Here is a 21,795-nt window from a genome sequence, read left to right as displayed (position 1 = left end):
CTCCCAGCTCTACCTCTAGCCCACCATTTGCAGCTATAACAGCTTCAACTCTTCTGTGAAGGCTGTCCACAAGGTTTAGGAGTGCGTCTATGGGAATGTTTGACCATTCTTCCAGAAGCGCATTTTTTGAGGTCAGGCACTGATGTCGGACAAGAAGGCCTGGCTCACAGTCTCCACTCCATTTCATCCCAAAGGTGTTCTGTTAGGTTGAGGTCAGGACTCTGTGCAGGCCAGTCAAGTTCCTCCAAACTCGCTCATCCATGCCTTTATGGACCTTGCTTTGTACACTGGTGGGCAGTCATGTTGGAAAAGATGGGGGGAAGAAGGGGACATCCCCAAACTGTTCCCACAAAGTTGGGAGCATGAAATTGTCCAAAATGTCTGGGTATGCTGATGCTGTAATTGTTTCCTTCACTGGAACGAAGGAACCAAGCCCAACCCCTGAAAAACAACCCCACACCATAATCCCCCCTCCAACAAACTTTACACTAGGCACAATGCAGTCAGGAAAGTACTGTGCTCCTGGCAATGGCCAAATCCAGACACGTCCATCAGATCTGCAGGCAGAGAAGCATGATTAGTCACTCCAAAGAACATGTCTCCACTGCTCTAGAGTCCAGTGGTGGCATGCTTTACACCAGTACAAAAAATATTGGGACACCTCTCCAAATCATTGGATTCAGTTGTTCCAATCATCTCCATGGCCAAAGGTGTAAAAAAAAAACATCTAAGCATGCAGACTGCTTCTACAAATATTTATGAAAGAATGGGTCTCTCTCAGGAGCTCAGTAAATTCAAGCATGGTACCATGATAGGTTGCCGCCTGTGCAATAAGTCCATCCATGACATTTCTCTGCTACTAAATATCCCACAATCAACTGCCAGTGGTATTATAACAAAGTGGAAGCAACTGGGAACAACAGCAACTCTGTCATTTTACGTGGCTTACCATTTCATGGCTGAGCGGGGTCAGTGCATGCTGAAGAGCACAGTGCTCAGAAGTCGCCAACTGTCTGCAGAGTCAATTGCTAAAGAACTTCAAACTTCCTATGACCTTCAGATTAGCACAACAGTGCATAGAAAGTTTCATGGAATGGGTTTCCATGGCCGAGCAGCTGCATCCAAGCCTTATATCGCCAAATGCACTGCAAAGCGTCGGATTCAGTGGTGTAAAGCACGCTGCCACTAGACTCTAGAACAGTGGAGACATTTTCTCTGGAGTGACGAATCATGCTTCTCTGTCTGGCAATCTGATGGACATGTCTGGGTTTGGCGGTTGCCAGGAGAACGATACTTGCCTGACTGCATTGTGCCATGTGTAAAGTTTGGTGGAGTGGGGATTATGGTGTGGGGTTGTTTTTCAGATGCTGGGCTTGGCCCCCTAGTTCCAGTGAAGGGAATGCTTAGGCTTCTTTCACATGGGCAGCTGTCCTGCCACAGGTAAAAGCATGTTTTGTTATTTTGAAATTCAAGACTCCAGGCACAGCGAACACTTGCGGTTGTACATTGCGATTAACAGCGATTACATACGTTTACATGTGGCTGTGTTTAGCTTCTGTGGAACATTCTTGCCATTTCTATAAAAACTAATTTTTTTTTGTTCCCTTGACTACCCATAGAGCATTTGTGCCCTCCCATTTTCTGTTTCTTTTGTTCAGTGTCTGCTTCTTTTCATCATTGAGAGGACTTTGACCATTGCTGAAGTGTATTCATTATTATGGATTACAGAAGCAATTTCATTGCAGTGCTCATTTTGCTGCTTATGAGGATGAAAAGGAGGAAACAGATGGATCTGATTCAGAAGAGGAGATGTCGGCTCTGCTGGGTACATCCCTTTACCTCCCAGTGTCCATCTATTGGTTACTTTGCCCTCGTGTTTGGAGAAATGCGCACTCACCCAGACAAGTTCTGCAATTTTACCAGGATGTCAATGGCAACCTTCAATCAGTTATTAGACCTTGTAAAAGGATGTCTGAGCCAAATTCACACCAACATGAGACGAAGCATTAGTGTGGTAGAACGGCTGTTAGTTACTTTAAGATAAGTTTCTATATGTTGAACGGATGCTTGAATATATGTGTAATTTATTTATTTTCTGTTTTTTAATTTTTATCAAATATTTCAATTTTGTATTGTAGATACCTTGCCACTGGTGCCAATTTCACCTCCCTATACCATCATTTTTTTAATAGGGATCTCAACTGTGTCAACAATTGTGCATGAACCTTGTCTTGCCCTGCGGGAAGAATTGAAAAACACAGTAATGCCAGAACCAACAGCCAGTTTGTCGGAAGAAATAGCTGATGAGTTTTCGGAGAAAGCTAACTTCTAAAATTGCATTGGGGCATTAGATGGGAAACATGTTAGTCTCATCAAGCCACCTAATTCTGGTTCCCACATCTTCAACTACAACAAATATTTCTCAGTTGTTCTGCTGGGACTCAGTGATGCCAAAAGAAATTTATAGTGGTGGATATTGGGGCCTATGGAAGTTCTGGAGATTCTAGAATTTTCAGTAATTCTGTGATGGGTCCAATATGGGGAATTTGATGTGCCACAATCAATGCTTCTGCTAGGTGCTGCCAGGCCTGATCTGCCTCTAGTGGTTATAGCAGATAAGCCATTTGCTTTATCCACCTACCTCCTTAGACCCTACATGAGGCTTGGCTCCGATTCCAGGAAACACATTTTTTACTGAGTAGAGCATGCCGAACGGTGGAGTGTTCTTTCAGAATCTGTACATCAAAATGGTGTGTTTTATTAACATCAATGCACCTGGAGGTTGAGCATGCAGTCAAGGTAGTTTTGGTGTGCTGTGCTCTGCATAACTTTTTGAGGATAAAGGAGAAAGTGTCCAGTGAATCGCCAGAACAGATTCCAAATGAACCTCAAGGTCATCATACTGGTACTTGTCCCAATAATCATGCCCTCCGTATAAGTGACCATGTTGCAGACTATTTCCTTACCTATGAAGGACAGGTTCCATGGCAAAATAGCTATATCTAATCTTTTAGTTGAAGATTTTTTTTGTACAATTATTACTACCACTTCTGTACCATTTTAACATTTTTAGCATTTGTACATTTTCTTACATTGTTATACTGTAGATAGTATACCAGTTTTAACATTTTGATAAAATAAAAAAAAAAAGTAAACACCTTTGTCCAATTATTTTGGATTTATTTTTATGTATGCTTTATGTAGATTAGTAGCAAACTTGGTAAACAAAGAAAGCAGACCTTGGGTCTTCCAAATACAAAACCTTGAACAAACATGCTTGCATGTACAAAAAAAAAATCCCTTTAGAAAAGTGTGAAAGCTTTTTAGTTTCAAGTATATAGCTCTTTTTTGACTCATTATTGAAGGTGTGATAACATGAGTTACAAAAATCCCTTGCAGAAATCACAAAAAGTTCAAGTATTCCCGTCATGTAATGTGGCAAAAACATATTTTGTTTCATACAAATGGGCTATGAGCGCAGTATAGATTTGTGTTTGTGCTAACAGTGGCCACATGTATTGCTTGAAAACATAATTTTTTTAAGCAACTTGTGTTCTGAAATACACAATCACACTTCAAAGTGTGTCCAACATCCTGCTGAGTGTTATCATGCATCAATTGCAAATGTATCATAAACCGTTGGTGATTTTCTTTCAGTAACCTCTCCTTTTTTTTACAAAAAGTAGGAATTGGTTTGGCTATATTAAACAGGATTTGTGAATAGGGAAAAGTATAATGTGGTTCATCTTACTTGGATACATTCTGTTTTTGCAGGCTGTGTGCAGACAGGATGACTGTAGCAGAGGACACAAAGGGGAGGTTGAAATGGTAAAATTTAAGTAGTTTGACTATGATGAATACCTGTCTTTAGTGGGTATAGCATAAAGAACAATCAAGTTGGATATACCTGCTTACAGCAAAGTTATCAGTCAGATTAACCACAATATAAAAATAAAACAGCCATATAAATAACAAATTAGAAGCAATAAACAAACTACAAGTGTTCATAAACTGGGTAAGGGGAATGTATGGAAGAATGGCTAGGCTCCCTGCCAACATCTATTCTCTGGATGAATCATATTGGGAGGATAAATATGAGGGTGGATGACATGGGTTTGGCTGCTCATGCATTCTTTAAAAACCGTGATTAGATTGGAAAGGTGTATACATCGGTAGGGGTCCTGAGTATGGTTGGCTCATGGCAGGTGTAGTGTCATGGTAATTAGAGATGAGCGAATTATTCAAAAATTCGATTCGGCTGATTCGCCGAATTTGAGGAAGAAATTTGATTTGATGCGAATTTATTCGCTGCGAATTTAACTTATAAAAAGGGTTTCTAGGCTTCAGAGAGCCTTTCTATTAGTGCAGAACACTGTACCTTTAATTTAAATGCCCTTGGAGATGAGGAAGGAGAAGGAGAAGGAGAAGGATGAGAAGAAGGAGAAGGAGAAGGATGAGAAGAAGGAGAAGGATGAGAAGAAGGAGAAGGATGAGAAGAAGGAGAAGGATGAGAAGAAGGAGAAGGATGAGAAGAAGGAGAAGGATGAGAAGAAGGAGAAGGATGAGAAGAAGGAGAAGGAGAAGGATGAGAAGAAGGAGAAGGATGAGAAGAAGGAGAAGGATGAGAAGAAGGATGAGAAGAAGGAGAAGGATGAGAAGAAGGATGAGAAGAAGGAGAAGGATGAGAAGAAGGATGAGAAGAAGGAGAAGGATGAGAAGAAGAAGGATGAGAAGAAGAAGAAGGATGAGAAGAAGGAGAAGGATGAGAAGAAGAAGAAGGATGAGAAGAAGAAGAAGGATGAGAAGAAGAAGAAGGATGAGAAGAAGGAGAAGGATGAGAAGAAGAAGGATGAGAAGAAGAAGAAGGATGAGAAGAAGAAGAAGGATGAGAAGAAGGAGAAGGATGAGAAGAAGAAGAACGATGAGAAGAAGAAGGATGAGAAGAAGGAGAATTCCAAGCCGGCAAAAAGTGTATCTGCAGAGCTCCGCTATTTCTTAGCGGAGCTCTGCAGATACACTTAGCGGAGCTCTGCAGATACACTTTTTGCCGGCTTGGAATTCTTCTTATTTTCATCCTACTTCTTCTTCTTCTTCATCCTCATCCTCAGAAGAAGAAGAGGATGAGGATGAGGATGAAGAAGAAGAAGAAGAAGAAGTAGGATGAAAATAAGAAGAATTCCAAGCCGGCAAAAAGTGTATCTGTCAGAAATAGAGGAGCTCTGCAGATACACTTTTTGCCGGCTTGGAATTCTTCTTATTTTCATCCTACTTCTTCTTCTTCTTCTTCATCCTCATCCTCATCCTCTTCTTCTTCTTCTTCTGAGGATGAGGATGAAGAAGAAGAAGAAGAAGTAGGATGAAAATAAGAAGAATTCCAAGCCGGCAAAAAGTGTATCTGCAGAGCTCCGCTAAGTGTATCTGCAGAGCTCCGCTATTTCTGACAGTTCTCTGACATTCACTCCATACAGCGGTTGAAACATTGTATCTATTTGTTTCCATAAATGGAAACAAATAGATACAATGTTTCAACCGCTGTATGGAGTGAATGTCAGAGAACTGTCAGAAATAGCGGAGCTCTGCAGATACACTTAGCGGAGCTCTGCAGATACACTTTTTGCCGGCTTGGAATTCTTCTTATTTTCATCCTACTTCTTCTTCTTCTTCTTCTTCTTCATCCTCATCCTCATCCTCATCCTCAGAAGAAGAAGAAGAGGATGAGGATGAAGAAGAAGAAGTAGGATGAAAATAAGAAGAATTCCAAGCCGGCAAAAAGTGTATCTGCAGAGCTCCTCTATTTCTGACAGATACACTTTTTGCCGGCTTGGAATTCTTCTTATTTTCATCCTACTTCTTCTTCTTCTTCTTCTTCTTCATCCTCATCCTCATCCTCTTCTTCTTCTTCTGAGGATGAGGATGAGGATGAAGAAGAAGAAGTAGGATGAAAATAAGAAGAATTCCAAGCCGGCAAAAAGTGTATCTGCAGAGCTCCGCTAAGTGTATCTGCAGAGCTCCGTTTTTTCTGACAGTTCTCTGACATTCACTCCATACAGCGGTTGAAACATTGTATCTATTTGTTTCCATTTATGGAAACAAATAGATACAATGTTTCAACCGCTGTAAATGTGAATGTCAGAGAACTGTCAGAAATAGCGGAGGTCTGCAGATACACTTTTTGCCGGCTTGGAATTCTTCTTATTTTCATCCTACTTCTTCTTCTTCTTCTTCATCCTCATCCTCATCCTCAGAAGAAGAAGAAGAATGAAAAGAAGAAGAAGAATGAAAAGAAGAAGAAGAATGAAAAGAAGAAGAAGAAGAATGAAAAGAAGAATGAGAAGAATGAAAAGATTCTTCTTCTTTTCATTCTTCTTTTCATTCTTCTTCTTCTTTTCATTCTTCTTTTCATTCTTCTCATTCTTCTTTTCATTCTTCTCATTCTTCTTTTCATTCTTCTTCTTCTTTTCATTCTTCTTTTCATTCTTCTCATTCTTCTTTTCATTCTTCTTTTCATTCTTCTTCTCATTCTTCTTTTCCTTTTCATTCTTCTTTTCATTCTTCTTCTCGTTCTTCTTTTCATGAAGAAGAAAAGAAGAATGAGAAGAATGAAAAGAAGAATGAAAAGAAGAAGAAGAAGAAGAATGAAAAGAAGAATGAGAAGAAGAATGAAAAGAAGAATGAAAAGAAGAATGAGAAGAATGAAAAGAAGAATGAAAAGAAGAAGAAGAAGAATGAAAAGAAGAAGAAGAATGAAAAGAAGAATGAAAAGAAGAAGAAGAAGAATGAAAAGAAGAATGAAAAGAAGAAGAAGAATGAAAAGAAGAAGAAGAATGAAAAGAAGAATGAAAAGAAGAATGAGAAGAATGAAAAGAAGAAGAAGAAGAATGAAAAGAAGAATGAAAAGAAGAATGAGAAGAATGAAAAGATTCTTCTTCTTCTTCTTTTCATTCTTCTTTTCATTCTTCTTCTTCTTTTCATTCTTCTTCTTCTTTTCATTCTTCTTTTCATTCTTCTCATTCTTCTTTTCATTCTTCTTCTCATTCTTCTTTTCATTCTTCTTCTTCTTTTCATTCTTCTTTTCATTCTTCTTTTCATTCTTCTTCTTCTTTTCATTCTTCTTCTCATTCTTCTTTTCATGAAGAAGAAAAGAAGAATGAGAAGAATGAAAAGAAGAATGAAAAGAAGAAGAATGAAAAGAAGAATGAGAAGAAGAATGAAAAGAAGAATGAAAAGAAGAATGAGAAGAATGAAAAGAAGAATGAAAAGAAGAAGAAGAAGAATGAAAAGAAGAAGAAGAAGAATGAAAAGAAGAAGAAGAATGAAAAGAAGAATGAAAAGAAGAAGAAGGAGAATGAAAAGAAGAAGAATGAATAGAAGAATGAAAAGAAGAAGAAGAATGAAAAGAAGAAGAAGAAGAATGAAAAGAAGAATGAGAAGAATGAAAAGAAGAAGAAGAAGAATGAAAAGAGGAATGAAAAGAAGAAGAAGAATGAAAAGAATAATGAAAAGAAGAAGAAGAATGAAAAGAAGAAGAAGAAGAATGAAAAGAAGAATGAAAAGAAGAAGAAGAATGAAAAGAAGAAGAAGAAGAATGAAAAGAAGAATGAAAAGAAGAATGAGAAGAATGAAAAGATTCTTCTTCTTCTTCTTCTTTTCATTCTTCTTTTCATTCTTCTTCTTCTTTTCATTCTTCTTCTTTTCATTCTTCTTTTCATTCTTCTCATTCTTCTTTTCATTCTTTTCATTCTTCTTCTCATTCTTCTTTTCATTCTTCTTCTCATTCTTCTTTTCATTCTTCTTCTTCTTTTCATTCTTCTTTTCATTCTTCTCATTCTTCTTTTCATTCTTCTTTTCATTCTTCTTCTCATTCTTCTTTTCATTATTCTTCTTCTTTTCATTCTTCTTCTTCTTTTCATTCTTCTTCTTTTCATTCTTCTTTTCATTCTTCTCATTCTTCTTTTCATTCTTCTCATTCTTCTTCTCATTCTTCTTTTCATTCTTCTTCTCATTCTTCTTTTCATTCTTCTTCTTCTTTTCATTCTTCTTTTCATTCTTCTCATTCTTCTTTTCATTCTTCTTCTCATTCTTCTTTTCATGAAGAAGAAAAGAAGAATGAGAAGAATGAAAAGAAGAATGAAAAGAAGAAGAAGAATGAAAAGAAGAATGAGAAGAAGAATGAAAACAAGAATGAAAAGAAGAATGAGAAGAATGAAAAGAAGAATGAAAAGAAGAAGTATTCCAGTACAGCAAAAAGTGTATCTGCAGAGAGCTCCGCTATTTCTGACAGTTCTCTGACAGTTCCTTCACATTTACAGCGGTTGAAACATTGTATCTATTTATTTCCGAATAAAAACATGTGTATCCTAAATGGAAACAAATAGATACAATGTTTCAACCGCTGTACATGTGAAGGAACTGTCAGAGAACTGTCAGAAATAGCGGAGCTCTCTGCAGGGACACTTTTGCCGGCTGATCGGGAAAAATCCGCACCCGAAGTATGCTAATATTTGGATTCGCCGCGAATCGAATTTTTCCTGAAATTCGAAACGAATTCCACTTCGCCTGGTTCGATTCGCTCATCTCTAATGGTAATGATGGCTGGGCAGTGATTTAGAGCCACTAGGTGTATTAAAACCCAATCCCCAGGGCTGAAATCTGGGAAATGGGTGTTGATCTTTGCAAGTGGAAATTATAAACATCATATACAGTATACATATAGATCCCCTTTGACTTTAGCACACTTATCAGGAGGAACCTTTCTGATTAAAGACATTAAAATTCTGCAGATCATCACATTAGGATCTGAGATATTCAAGAATTCATCAGCAACTTGTGAGGCAGACGTTTGCAATTGTTTTTTCAATGTTTCAAGCAGGCGATTAAAATAGTCTTCAATAAGAGGCTCATGTTGAGGACGGCGTGTTCAACGGGTGGTGGAACTTGACTAGACTCTCTTATTTATATTTGCTTGTAAATAGAATGAGAAAACAGATTATGCTTTCCTACAAATGTGTCACTGCACCAACACCACCTGCCATTTTTGAAGGTGTCAGCAATAACAACAGAGTGATTTACAGAAGAAGGTTGTGACATGACAATTGTGACATTTTGAAAGAGACATATTACAGGTGCTTGAGTAGGTGGTTGATTTTCATCAGGAAAAACTGTCTCTAACTTTGTATCTTTGTTTGATTCACCTTTGGTTCCATTGTCTGATGAAATACTTGCATGCCTTGCTCTTGCAGGTATGCTTGAGATGGTTCTAGGTAAACATAATAGCATGCAACTTTGAGGATCAAGATTCATGTATAATTTCTCTGCAAACCATATAGTTTTTTCAGTGTTTAATTTTTTTTTCTTAGAATCCGGTATAGCATAAACTACAGGATTGCCCTCTAGCAATAGCTGATGGAACTCCAGGATAGGAAGTGATTGTAGGAATACTATGCAAAAATAGTGAGTGTGGCAGATGACAGCATCAGGCAATATTATCCATAGATAGAGCAAATAATAAGGTAGTTAAAATTAGACAATATCAACAGTTTCTTGGATGCAAAACATATTACATAAACTTATGGTCATATCTCTATGGTGCACCTCAAAAATGACAAGGTCTCTGCATGGGAGTTAGGCAGACAGCGTGTTGAAGGTGCCCCACTTTTATCTGCAAACCTCTCTTCATGGAGTTCCTTCTTGTTGCGGTCGCCACAATATATTCCATTGGCAAATATTAAAGCGGAGTTCCAGTTACACTGAAAAAAAATAAAAGTCAGCAGGTACAAAAACTGTAGCTGCTGACTTTTTAAAAACAGCCACTCCCTGCAGCCCATTTCACTGGACGTCCAGTGTTCCCAGCAACGGCATCTTCAGTGTGGGAGGCTTGTGGCTTCACAGACGGGTGCCAACTGTGCATGCGCAAGTAGCGCTGCACTTTCTGAATGGTTCCATAGTCTTCTGGGACCTGTCATGTGTCCCAGAAGACTACAGGGAGGGAGGGGTGGAGAACACTTTCTGGTTCAGATCGCCTAGGTGATCGCAGTGGAAGTGGGAATGGGTACCCCAAAGGTGCTCCGCTTTAAACATATGACACCATAGCAAACAATTACCCTAGGAAAATGCATTTGCAATTTTTCAGGAATGGTTGCTATGGGCAACTGATCTCATATATATGCACCTCACACATCAATCGATTCACTCACCATGATTTGCATGTTCACTTGCAGACATTTTTTCCCAGTTTTGAGTGCACTTCCGCCCATTTCAGCCTCTTTATGACTCTGTCAGAATATTCTGGGCATTCAGGGTCCCATATCTCTGGTTGGTCAAGCACCAATGCTATAATGGCCTCATGAGAGATATCACGGGCTGCCATTGTTCCTCTCTCCTTCTATCATCTCTTCAACTTCCTGTGTCTTTCCCTGGTATTCCTTGTGATTCTGATGTGTTGGTTTTCTTGCTTTTTTTGATGCTGCTATCCGCAGTTGAAATAGTGAACTGCGGTTATGAACAGATAGCTGCGATAAATCGGCCCTGGATTTATTTTTTCTAATTGCACATAACCGCAAGTAACAAAACCAGTGCTAAACGCAGTGTGTGAATGGGACCATATGAATTTATTGTCTGAGTTTAGCTGCAGTAGATACTGTAACTCCACCTATCTGCAGCTAAAAGCAGACTTCTAGCCACCCATGTGAAAGGGACCTTAAGGCATCAGCATACCAAGACATTTTGGACAATTTCATGCTCCCAGCTTTGTGGGAACAGTTTGGGGATAACCCCTTCCTGCTCCAAACAAAGCAAGGTCCATAAAGACATAGATGTATGAGTTTGGGGTGGAGGAACTTGACTGGTCTGCACAGAGTCCTGACCTCAATCCGATAGAACACCTTTGGGATGAATTAGAGCGGAGACTGTGAGTCAGACCTTCTCCAACATCAGTGCCTGACCTCACAAATGCGCTTCTGGAAGAATGGTCAAACATTCCCATAGACACTCCTAAACCTTGTGGAAAGCCTTCCCAGAAGAGTTGAAGCTGTTATAGCAGCAAAGGGTGGGCCAACTCAGTATTGAGCCCTATGGACTAAGACTGGGATGCCATTTAAGTTCATGTGTGTGTAAAGGCAGGCATCCCAAAACTTTTGGCAATATAGTGTATATCCAGACTGCAGACATTCATACAATTAATGAATCTAAATTGCCTGGGTTCAAAAGCTGTGAGATTTTTCAACAGACCAGTTAGACCCCCATGCAAATATTGAGAAGAATGAAAAAGTGATAATTCATCAATTCTCTGTTTTGATAATTTATCTATTTCATATACAAGGACGTTTTCTTTAGTTGTCCAGCTTTAATTTCTAGTTATGTGTCCGCAAAGTAACATCATGTACTAGGAATCACATGGCAATGTGAAATAAATTAACAATTACAGCAATTATTCCAGTAAGGACATTCTGTGTGTATAATATATGAAACAATGCTAACTGGCAATTGCTCTGTTTCATATAATAGATAGTTACCTTAGCTGGACTGTTACAAATTGTAAGTGAGTTTGTTAGCATAGAAATTCATGAGTAAAGAGCATTGGTTGCTTAAGCGCATTTACAAACAACAATGGAACATATGATGTTATGGTACCTATAAGTATCTTATATTTAAAGTTGGACTGTACTCATCTTTCCAGCGTGTGACATCCACAAGTACCTTCACCAGTGCTGACATGTTCTCGATGACCTATTCCTGGTTGGTGATTATTGCCCATGTTGATTGCGCAGGATCCCAGCCTCTGGCACTGAGCTTAAACTTCCCCCTAAATGCATATATAACCAAAATTACAGATAAAATATTGCAGCGTAAAAGTAATGTGGTGGCTGCATTAGTTTTCTTTTTCAGGCTTTGACTTTTACCTGCAAATTCTGTAAATAACACTCTTCCTGTACCTGAGCCTCTATGCTCCACTGTATATAGAGAGGGAGCCACAGTTGTAAGGGCTCATGTACACTACAACTCCTAAACTGAGCATTTTTTTTCAGCAGCCCCTGAACTCTCCCTAATGTTTTCCTATGTGTCCATGTACACGTAGTCATTTACAGTCATTTACAGGCAGTTGAGTTTACAGCTGTTTTTTTGAACGCACCAAACTTGCATTCAGGAGTAGATTTTCCGGCGTTTCAAACGCCAAACGCTTGTAAATGCTTGTAAACACTTGTAAGCACGGTTAACCTCGTTTATAAGCATTTGCGTTTAGAGGCATTTTTTAACTGTTCCATGTCCAGATGCTGTCCAGAGCCTTTATTCATCATCAGAAATGCATGCAAAGTGTTTCCTATGTATTCAAATGGACCTGGCGCAGTCAGTTCCAGGTTTTGCATGAAGGAAAAAATGGTAGAACGTGCCGCATTATGCTCATGATGGGATCCACAGTGAATACAACCAGAAAAGACAGGTCATCTCAACACATACTGCTCTCTCTGCTTCTGCTCTCTCTATTCCTCTCAAAATATCTGAAATAGTTAATCATTTTTTACTATTTTTCAGTGCATTCTGGGCATTTGGGAAGGTCTCCTGAGGTTACCTATTAAAAATGCTTCTAAACGCAAATGCACATAAACGCGCATAAGCGTGGTATGCAAATGTGGCTAAACTGACGTTTTTTAACCTACGTCAATCAGTTTCCATCGTTGAGAAGAGTTTTACAAACGCCCTGTGTACATGAGCCCTAACTCAGGCTGGACATCAAATGTGTCTTCCTCTCTTCATCTCCATTACAGGAATTAGTAGTTTACTGAAGGAAGATAACATTGTTTGTGCTTTCAGTTTAGCTCACAAGAAGTTACAAAGACACTGGCAAGTTTAACTTTCAGTTTCTGGCAAGTTCAACTTTCAGTACTTGCTAAGAAACCTTTTTTTATCAAAAAACAACTAAGGTAGGCATCGCTGTCTTTCACTTTTTCAAAACAGTGAAAATAGAAGGTACACAAAACTGTAAACAACTTATGCTAAAAATGTGAAGGGGGGCTTCACACCTATGCATTGGTATAACACCTGATAACCTCTCTTCCAGTACCCTGTGTGCTGCGTTGGTATGCGTTGTGATAAAATGGTGCAGGCATACATTTTATCACAATGCAACTAACTGATGTACATAGAGATCAATTAATGTAGTTCATAGTTTTTAAGTTTGAAAAAAGACATAGGTCCATCCAGTTCAATCTATGCATATGCATTTGTGTGTGAGATCTTTATTCTCTATTCCCATATTTTGCTTCTTGAGATAGACTTCTAAAAGTTTTTTTTTTTAATTCACAGGCACATTCTGGTGGAGGGATTTCTATATTTGTACTTCACTAACAGTAGAGAACCCTTTCGCTTCTTGTAAAACTCCAATCTTAAAAAAGGGGAGGAGGCACTCACCAGATTTATTGAAAAAAAAAAAGTTTAACAGAATCATCCATCTGTTGTTGCCAACTCTACTCTTGATTAAGGTGAATCAGGGTAAAACATGTTAGAGTGTTCGGCCAAGATGCGGAGATTGTAGCTGAAGCCTTTACTAGTTTTCCAGCAGATATGGTTGATCTATGTGGTACGTGTGCCCCCTAATTTTGCTATTCTAGTTATTTCATGGAGTAAGATGTGCTCCTGGAGGTCTGGCACCTACTCTGGCATGACCGAATGGAAGAACAAATAGGAGGCATTCATTTTTTACAAGTGGTAACAGCTCTAAGACAAACTGAAAAGGAATTTCAGACAGTCACAATCCAATATAGCTCCTTTATTGTACCTTGTTAAAAACATTCAGCAGTCACAGTAAGCAGGAGAAAAAAGTTGTTGACATGTTTCATCATACCCTCATGCTTAGTTCTGAATAAGGTCAAGGGTAGTGGGAAAAACAAATGTCCTTCCCTGACCTACCGTGATCACTGAGTGTTTTTAACAAGGTGCAATAAAGGTGCTATATTGGAGTGTGGTTGTCCAGAGTTCCTTTTCAGTTTATGCTGCACACTTGCAAGCTGAGCCAACACTTATTGATGGAGTATTGTGGACTGACCTGGAGGAGTGTGCATCTTTGCTGACCAGCTGTAAGGCATTTCATTTCTACACGGAGCTTATTCCTAGAGTGGTGATCACAAGATAATGCAGCCCTTACATTCAGATCTCACTGAAACACCTGTGTCTATCAATTTCCCCCAATGAACTGGATGAATGGTTCTCATGATCAAGATCCTCTTAACACAGTAGCAGATGTCAAGCACAAACTCCTCACTTTAACATTAATCAAACACACTGTTTTTAGACACAGTATGCTCTAAACCAGATAAGCAATAGGCAACATTGTTTGAAATGTCTCTAACCTCAGATTGTTTCATGTTATTCATCATGGTCTCAAATAATTATACATCTGTGGGCCCTGATGTGTTTCCCAATTCACACACAATCACCATATGTTCATGTTCATTTATCAATTTTTCATTTATAGTTCCAGTTAATTGTAATATTATAAATATCTATAAATATATAGATCTGTACTTGTATCTGTAGCTCAGTGAGAAGGGACAATCATAGACTTTATGATTGCTCTAAGGTTTTAATTAATGTCTACTAGGTTATGGAACCATCCTGCCAGCTCACCTTAACTCTGCTCTTCTTAACCACTTGCCCTCCAGAAGATTTAACCCCCTTCATGACCAGGCCAATTTTTTGTGATACAGCGCTGCATTACTTTAACTGAGAATTGCATGGTCATGCAACACTGTACATGAATTAAATTTATTTAATTTTTTTCCCCATAAATAGAGCTTTCTTTTGGTGGTATTTGATCACCTCTGTATTTTTAATTTTTTGCATTATAAACAAAAACATACTGTCAATTTTGAAATAAAACCCCAATATTTTTTACTTTTTACTATAAAACATATCCATTAAAAAAAATGTCTTCATAAATTTAGGCCAAAATGTATTCTGCTACATGTCTTTGCTAAAACAAAATCCCAATAAATGTATAGAAATTGGTTTACGTGAAAGCTATAGCATCTACAAATGGTGGTATACAGTGGGGAAAATAATTATTTGGCCCCCTGCAGATTTTGCAAGTTTGCCCACTTACAATGAAATAAAGGGTTTATAATTTTTATCATAGGTGTATTTTAAATGATAGAGACCGAATATCAACCAAATCTCCAGAAAAAAACACGATACAAATGTTATAAATTGAGTTACGTTCAGTGAGTAAAATAAGTATTTGATCCCCAAACAAAACATGACTTAGTTGGTGGAGAAACCCTTGTTGGCAAGCACAGAGATAAGACATTTCCTGTAGTTGGTTACCAGGCTTGCACTCATCTCAGGAGGGATTTTGGTACACTCTTCTTTACATGTCTTCTCTAAATCCTTAAGGTTTCTTGGCTGTCACTTGGCAACTCAAAGTTTCAGCTCCCTCCATATATTTTCTATAGGATTAAGGTATGGAGACTGGCTAGGCCACTCCATGACCTTAATGTGTTTCTTCTTGTGTCACTCCTTGTTTGCCTTGGCGGTATGTTTTGAGTCATTGTCATGCTGGAAGACCCATTCACGACCGATTTTCAGTGTTCTGGGAAGAAGGTTCTCATCCAAGATTTTACAATTGAGTTACGTTCAGTGAGTAAAATAAGTATTTGATCCCCAAACACAACATGACTTAGTTGGTGGAGAAACCCATGTTGGCAAGCACAGAAATAAGACGTTTCCTGTAGTTGGTTACCAGGCTTGCACACATCTCAGGAGGGATTTTGGTACACTCTTCTTTACATGTCTTCTCTAAATCCTTAAGGTTTCTTGGCTGTCACTTGGCAACTCAAAGTTTCAGCTCCCTCCATACATTGTCTATAGGATTATGGTATGGAGACTGGCTAGGCCATTCCATGACCTTAATGTGCTTCTTCTTGTGTCAATTTCAGTGTTCTGGGAAGAAGGTTCTCATCCAAGATTTTACAATACATGGCCCTGACCATTGGCCTCTCAATGTGTCAAAGTTGGCCTGTACCTTTAGCAGAGAAACAGCCCCAAAGCATAATTTTTCCACCTTTTTTTTGCTTGACTGTTGGAACAGTGTTCTTAGGGTAACAGTCTGCATTTTTCTTTCTCCAAACATGGCAAGTCAAGTTAATGCCAAAGAGCTCCATTTTGGTCTCATCTGACCACAGTACTTTCTCCCAATCCTTCTCTGAGCCATTTAGATGTTTATTGGCAAACTTAATATGGGACTGTATATGTGCCTTCTTGAGGAGGGGGAACTTACGGGCACTGCAGGATTTCAATCCATACAGGCCTATTGTGTTACCAATGGTTTGTTTGCTGTGGTCCCAACTGCCTTGAGATCATTCACAAGCTCCTCCTGTGTAGTTCTGGGCTGATCCCTCACTTTTCTCATGATCATCCTTACCCCATGAGGCCAAATCTTGCAGATAGAGAGAGATTTATATTGCAGTGTGCTACCACAGAGCCTAACTGTGTGGTATAAACAGTGCTATACTGACTGCTGCTGTATATTCCTATTTATTGTTTGCAGCAAATTGCAATTCACTACATTAGGGGGAATGGAATATAAGCCCCCCTGCATTCACTGTGAATTCATTAGAATCAACAGCCTTTTTTGAGGACTCATTTTATTCTTTGCTTTTTTGTTGCTATTTTCTGTTGTTAGTGTTCCCCTTTTTGTTTTCTGGGGGTGGGTCATTGATTTTCTTCTTTCTGTTTTAATTTTACTTTTTTTCTGTTATAAAAAACAAAAAGGGCAGAGGGTTGTGTTTTTAACCAGTTAAACTGTGGCCTGTAACAGTTTTACTGCTGCAAGGTGGACTCCCTGCGCAAAATCATATGTATGTATATATATATATATATATATGTGTGTGTGTGTGATCCGCGTTCCCACCGTGTTCACGGGCAGGGGGAGTATCCAGCAGTGCTGTGATTTGGTACAGCACTTGTCACTCAGCAGATTCAGGCCAATGATGTTTGGCCTAGATCTGTTGATCAACTGTACCAAATCAGATCTCAGCCTGTGCCTGTGTTTACATTAGACAGGCACAGGAAATAATTCAATCTTGTCTCCCTGGCGCACATTCTACTCCAGAGAGAGACGATAAAAGATCCACGTGAGTCCAAGCAGAACACTTTTACAGTAAAAGCACTGCTAGGTCACATTTAACCCCCTGATCACCCACAATTAACCCCTTCACTGCATGTCCTGTCACCAGTGTCATTAGTACAGTGTACAGATTGTTTTTACTGATCACTGTATTAGTGTCACAGGTGACTTCAGATAGCATTAGCATCAGTTAGCATCAGTTAGTGTCCCTCCCAGATAGTGTCAGATTGCCCACCACTACATCAGTCATCACATTTAACCCTTTGATTGCCAGGAACACGCTCACATACATAATAAACCTCCATTGCTAGTATAGTGCCTGAACAGATCAATATCTCTGATCAGATCAGAACTAAACTAGCGTTATAGAATTGTGTCCCCAAAAATGCAGTGTTAGCAGGATCAGCCACAGCACCTGCATTTAGCGCTCCTACTTACCCCCCTTCTCCCCCAGCAAGTACAGTGTCAGTAGATCATTCTCACTTGATACATTGCACACAAAACTGCAGGGTTAGCAAGATCAGGCCTGATCTCTGCTAGCACTAGCAGGTAATTTTTTTGTAGCATTTAAAGCAGTCCCTGACAGCCAGGTGCTCTTTTTCCCATGAGTCGCATTAGGCACCTATAAATTTAGTGGCCAAAATGTCCAATGAAAGGTACACTAGTGAAGAGGCCTACAAGATTCTGAGTATGTCAGTTGATAGCAATGCTAGAAACCTTACTGACAGATTCTGCCTCAGAATAAGAACCTATAGAGAGCAGCGGCACCCTGACAGATAGCTCACACAATGGAGTAGAGGTTCCCACTAAGGTCAAGTGTACCAACCCCATTCTTAGGTTGCTGAGCTGTTACAAATGCAAGATGATTCTCATATGCAGCAGAGTGCCAGTACTAGTGCCAGTTTACCTTTTGGTGAACTGGTGAGAACCAGTGGCCTAGTACATCCTGGTCTTTTTCATACCAGCACTGCAGTATCACTTGGTGATGTGGCGAGTCCCATAAGTGCAATACAAGCTGGCGCAGTGGGTAGCACAAATAGTGTCCCAGAGCCACCAAGAATTTGAACACAGACCTGTAGAGCCCCAAGTGTCCTTCCGGATGTGCTTGCAAATCCTGACTGGCAGCCCACAAATTCTGCAGCACCCATACTTTCCCCATTCACTGCCAAACCCAGAATTCAGATGGAAACAGCAAATTTAACTACTCTCCTTGATTGTTTGGAGCTGTTTTTCACAGAAGATCTGTAAGGATTGATTGTGGATCAAAGCAATTTATATGCACAACAATTTATTGAAGGCAACCCAAATTCAAACCTTTTCAGACCATTCGCATGGAAGTCTAATACGATTTCCAAATTTAAAGGTGTTTTGGGCCTAACCCTCAACATGGGCATTACTAAAAAAAATGAATTGTGTTTGTATTGGTCCACAGACCCAATTTGTCATATACCCATGTTCTCTGTTGCCATGGCCAGGCATAGATATGAGAATATAATGCAATTTATCCATTTCAGTGATAACACACTCTGTCATCATACCCTAAATATGACCGGCTTCACCAAATTTGGCCCCTTGTAAATCAACCAGAAATTTGCAGATGTGTATACTCCCCAGCAAAACATCTGTGTTGATGAGTCCCTCATTATTTTTTCTAGTGGCCTTGCATTCAAAAAATTTCTCCCCAGCAAGCGTGCCTGATCTAGGGTCAAAATATATAAGACCTGTGAGAGAGCAACAGGCTATACATGTAATTTTTTAGATTTACAAGGGAAAAGATAGTCACGTGGAGCCCCTCGGGTGCCCAGACTACATGGGGAGCAGTGGCAAGATAATATGGGACTTGGTGTTACCCTTTTTCAATATGGGGTACCACTTATACATGGACAATTTTAATACAAGCGTGCCACTATTTAGACAGTTGAACAATCTTGGAATTAGAGCATGTGGCACCGTGCAATCTAATCGCTGGGGCTTCCCCCAACGGCTTGTAAATACCCATCTTAGAAAGGGGGAGAAAGCTTGCTTGAAAAACGATGAATTGTTCGCAGTGAAGTAGAAGGGCAAATGGGATGTTTCATCTTGTCTTCCATTCACGCAGACACTATCATTCAAATTTCCATGGCACCTGGTGCTGTTGAGAAGCCCCTCTGTGTCCATGACTATAACCTTAACATGAGAGGAGTTGACTTCAATGACCAGATGATGAAGCCTTACTTAGTTTCCCGTAAAGCCAGATGCTGGTACAAAAAAAGTGACTCTATAATTATTTCAATTGGCTCTGTACAACACTTTTGTGCTTTACAAAGCAACTGGAAGAAGTGGATCCTTCCTAAAATTCCAGGAAGAGTTCACCATGGCCCTTTTATATCCAGAAGGTGCTGTGGCCCAAACCCCCAACCCAGATGCAATGAGCCGGTTCTATGAGAGGCATTTTCCTGAAGCCATACCTGGTACCCCAAACCAAAAGTTACCCCAAAAAAGATGTTGTGTCTGTAGCAGACACAGAATTAGGCGTGACACCCACTTCTGTGTCCCTTCTGTCCTGGCCAATCTGTTCTCTGCCTCAAGGACTTCTTCCGTTGCTACCACACAGTAGTGGATTATTAGTATAGGGTACAGCACGGCACAGTCTAGGGCACATATATACACAGCATCTTGAAAGATGTTAGGTAGCTATCACAGTGTGAGAGACCCTAACATCTGTAGGTTATAGTTTAATTTTTTTTTTTTAAAAAAGTAAAAAAAAAAACATAAAAAAGAAAAAAGTGACAATAAATAAATAAATAAAACAAAAATAGTTTTATTTAGTTACTTTTTTATGGTTACTGTTTTATTGTTAACCATTGCTGTTTTCTTTGCAGGAATACCATTCAGCTGCAGCATCGATCTGTTTATTCTGACAGCAACAGGGTCTCAGAATATACAGTGTGTGCTGCGCTGTTGGCTGAGATTTTTCATTCGCACTTACAAAAAGAAAATATATGCCCAAACATGGGGGCCTGGGGTGGCCAGTGGGTGGATCGCTCCTATGCTTCATCATATATATTTTACAATATTTTTTGGCACAGATTTAAAAAAAAATTGCTTTATTTACTGTTTTATTGTTACCGTATTGTTGTTGACCATTGCTGTTTTCTTTGCAGAAATGCCATTCAGCTGCAGCACCAATCTGTTTATTCTGACAGCAAGTGTCTCTCTCTCAAAATATATGTCAGTGTGTGCAGATCTGTTAGATAAGATTTTTCATCCGCAGTTAAAAAAGAACATATATGCCCAAGCATGGGGGCCTGGGGTTGATCACTCCTATGCTTCAACATATATTTTTAAAAAACATTTTGGCAGAGATTTCTTCATCCACATCAATCAATGTGAATAGAGGAAACTGTTAGGTTCTGTTTTTTTTTTTTGTTCAGCTCACGGGCTAAATGAAAAAAAAAGACAATTTCATGTACAGGTGAAACTCGAAAAATTAGAATATCATGCAAAATTTCATTTATTTCAGTATTGCAACTTAAAAGGTGAAACTAATATATGAGATAGACTCATTACATGCAAAGCAAGATAGTTAAAGCCTCATTACATGCAAAGCAAGATAGTAAAAGCCGTGATTTGTCATAATTGTGATGATTATGGCTTACAGCTCATGAAAACCCCAAATCCACAATCTCAGAAAATTAGAATATTACATGCAATCAATAAAACAAGGATTGTACATAGAACAATATCGGACCTCTGAAAAGTATAAGCATGCATATGTACTCAGTACTTAGTTTGGGCCCCTTTTGCAGCAATTACTGCCTCAATGCGGCGTGGCATGAAAGCTATCAGCCTGTGGCACTGCTGAGGTGTTATGGAAGACCAGGATGCTTCAATAGCGGCCTTCAGCTCTTTTGCATTGTTCGGTCTCATGTCTCTCATCTTTCTCTTGGCAATGCCCCATAGATTCTCTATGGGGTTCAAGTCAGGCGAGTTTGCTGGCCAATCAAGCACAGTAATCCCACGGTCATTGAACCAGGTTTTGGTGCTTTTGGCAGTGTGGGCAGGTGCCAAGTCCTGCTGGAAAATGAAGTCAGCATCCCCATAAATCTCGTCTGCGGAAGGAAGCATGAAGTGCTCCAAAATCTCCTGGTAGATGGCTGCGTTGACCCTGAACTTAATGAAGCACAGTGGACCAACACCAGCAGATGACATGGCTCCCCAAATCAACACAGACTGTGGAAACTTCACATTGGACTTCAAGCATCTTGCAGTGTGTTCCTCTCCATTCTTCCTCCATACTCTGGGTCCTTGGTTTCCAAATGAGATGCAAAAGCTGCTCTCATCAGAAAAGAGAACTTTGGACCGCTGAGCAACAGACCAGGTCTGTTTTTCTTTAGCCCAGGTAAGACGCTTCTGACGTTGTTTGTTGTTCAGGAATGGCTTAATAAGAGGATTACAACATTTGAAGCCCATGTCCAGGATCCGTCTGTGTGTGGTATCTCTTGATGCACTGACTCCAGCCTCAGTCCACTCCTTGTGAAAGTCCCCAACACTTTTGAATGGCCTTTTCCTGACAATACTCTCCAGGCTGCAGTCATCCCTGCTGCTTGTGCACCTTTTTCTTCCACACTTTTCTCTTCCACAAAACTTTCTATTAAAGTGCTTTGATACAGCACTTTGGGAACATCCAACTTCTTTTG

The 21,795-nt window shown here is 39.4% G+C and overlaps 1 pseudogene; it reads right to left on the bottom strand.

Annotated features, from left to right (window-relative positions):
• Nucleotides 1-3,994: 3,994 nt before the first annotated feature.
• Nucleotides 3,995-11,712, bottom strand: LOC149461397 (uncharacterized; annotated as a pseudogene).
• Between the last annotated feature and the right edge of the window lie 10,083 nt (nt 11,713-21,795).

This window comes from Staurois parvus, unplaced genomic scaffold, assembly GCF_062004578.1.
Source record: "Staurois parvus isolate SC_StPar_1 unplaced genomic scaffold, SC_StPar_1.0 ptg000204l, whole genome shotgun sequence".
Taxonomy (NCBI): Eukaryota; Metazoa; Chordata; class Amphibia; order Anura; family Ranidae; genus Staurois; species Staurois parvus.
The sequence above is the reverse complement of the archived record's forward strand: the minus strand, read 5'-3'. Positions and strand labels throughout refer to the sequence as shown.